This window comes from Corvus brachyrhynchos, unplaced genomic scaffold, assembly GCF_000691975.1.
Source record: "Corvus brachyrhynchos isolate BGI_N302 unplaced genomic scaffold, ASM69197v1 scaffold103, whole genome shotgun sequence".
Classification (NCBI taxonomy): Eukaryota; Metazoa; Chordata; class Aves; order Passeriformes; family Corvidae; genus Corvus; species Corvus brachyrhynchos.
In genome coordinates this window covers 1,932,351-1,935,027 of record NW_008237436.1, presented here as the reverse complement: position 1 = coordinate 1,935,027, position 2,677 = coordinate 1,932,351, and positions in this window count along the sequence as shown.

Below are 2,677 nucleotides of genomic sequence, written 5' to 3'. Positions count from 1 at the left end.
TGCTGAGTCACTGTATGACTTTCTCACTGACTTTTAGTGTTCTCATTTTTGAGTGGGAAATTATTTTGGTGGAAAGCCAACTTTACTGTATTTCTATGTATTACATGTGATGAAGAAACTTGATTTGAAAAGCTGAGAAAAACAGCCATGGGTTGATCACAATAAAGTATTTTTTGAATGAAACAGGTCATTCATTTAAAAATGAAGAGAAAACTGTAAACTAGTCTTCTTTCCATTGACTAGCCACATCTTCTTGTAGCAGCTGTAAGCAAGTGACCAGGGAAGTCAATCTGCAAATCTTCATTTGGACAGAGGGGATTTCCATGCTCACCACACTGATTTACAGAGAAGTAACCGAGCTGTTAGTTCTGTACTTGTAATTCTACTGCACCCATGTTGCCAAGACTACCTGCAAGAAATCTGAAAACCTGGAGAGTGAACCAGGTGTAGCTGAGATGAAGAACTTTATATGAAAACTATGGATTATACTTAAAAAAAATGTTTCTCTTTGTGGTTTTTCTGTGCTTCTACCTTCTTCATAGTTGCACATCTAAAATAATCTGCTGTCATAACTCAGCTAAATTAAATGGGGAAATGAAATCAGTCCAGATAAATTTGTAAGAACGGTTTTAAACTTGTAAGTAACTTTTAACAGTTATAAACTTGTAAGAACATCTTAATGTTCATGTGGATGACTCAGCTTATATTTGCACCTCTAGAGTAATAGTTGGAGGCTAATAATTGATAAAAATTAAATAGGCTTAAAACTGGGGTCTAATTTTCTTTTGGTCTTCTGTGGCAAGAGAAATATTACGGACTTACAGAACAATGCATCATTCCCTCTTCCTTTCCCTTCCAGGCTTTCCACTTCATTACCTGGGTTCTTCTACTCTTTTTTTCAGTTTCTTTTTCGTTCAAGGAGAAGTTTTAGCAAATGAAAAGGTTTTGTATTCTTAGTAAAGCATTTGAAAATTGTGGCTTAATATGTGGTAGCCTGTTACCAAGGATCTTCTGTCCTGCAGTCTTCCTGCTGGTCTTTTTCTGTATGCACTACTTCAGATTGTCTGAGTAGCTCTGAACTGTCCAAGCCTCTCAGGTCCCAGGGGGTAGGGGCTTTAAATTAGCGTTACTACTTTGGCTTTGAGGCAGAAGAAAAGAGAGAGGTAGGGAAGCTGACTGCATGGAGGTGGTGTAGCAATGTTTGTTTTGTCATGAAGTAAGCTGGAGACACCAAAGTCCGTAGTTGATTAGAAAGGTTGAGAACAAAACCAAATATTGTAATGAATTGGTGATTTCCGTATTCAAAAAGTTATTGTATAGCTTCTGCAGCTTTCTTCACTTATGTGAATGCAAATGTTTATATTTCTGGTAGGATTGTTTTAAGCTCACTTTTTGCCTGCTCTTTGAAAAAGAATGAACTTTGCATAGAAAGTTTTTGAAACCTGGAGATGCTTAGTTTTCCATGTCCCCTGGATTAGACTGTGTATGTGCAACAGATTTGTACATGTGCCTCTGGCACTTCTCAAGGGCTTCTGGACATGCAAGAGTCAGTAGGTGATTGCTGGGAGCGGTAGGATGGGAGGGTATTGCTGTGTAACACTTCAGGCAAAGCCAGAGAAGTCGCTTGAATAGCCACAGTCTATTTCTCCTTTGAGTCATAGCCCCAGAGGTTCCAACATCAGTTATGTTGCTTTAATCCAGGCTGTGAATCTAGGCAGCTGTTTCTTGTGACGGATTCCTAGTACTTCTTTTATAGTATCTTATTTTTTGTGCCACAGTGATTCAGTTTTGGGAGAAGCTTAGCAAGATTCATTGGCACCCTCATCCCTTTTCTGTGTTTACTAGAATGAAGTAATTGACATATGGGAGCATTTATAGCATTGTGTCAGACAAGCTAGACTGAAAGCAATGGACAGATGTCCAGTGAGTTAAATATGCAAATCTTGAATGTAAATGATGAATTAGATTAATGAACAGATGAAAAATGACCATATTAAAAATGACTGGAATCTGATCTCATTCCTTCTGGGAGAGTTTTTGTGGATCACATTATTATCACAAAGACAGCATGTTTCTGTGTTAGTGTTATTCTGGATAATTGGCACATTCTTTGCTATTATCATGCTATGTTTGAATGTGTTTTGCTGTGCCTAAGTGGAACTTCTCAGTAGGTACTTTCTGGATATTTGTCATTCACATTCACTTTTATCTGGACATAGCACTAGGTAGTAACAGGAATCTTGATTCCTACTCTCAGTAAGTTTAAAATTCTAACAATTGATGTAAAGGTGTCTGATCAAAGTAACAAAAATAAAATTCTACCTTTCTTTTCTTGCATATATTTTCATCACTGGGAACTGCATGCAGACACACAAGACTTGATTTTGAACCACTGAAGATTGTAGGGTTTTGCTGGGACACAGCTGAACTGATCAGATTTAATATGAAATGCTTTTAATTACAGCAGAAGAGATTAATTTCTTTCTAGCAGACAGGCCAGTGTGAGCTATTTTTTTAAACCTCCTCTAAGCCAGTGGAGAAAAGTAGACTGAGGTCATGGCCAGAAGCCCACTCTAAGTCAGCATGCCTCTGGCTCCATTCATCTCATTGCTCCTTCTGTGTCTCTTTTAGCAGCTGCTGATCCTGAGCAGGATCAGGTTCCAGTGTACTATCTCTT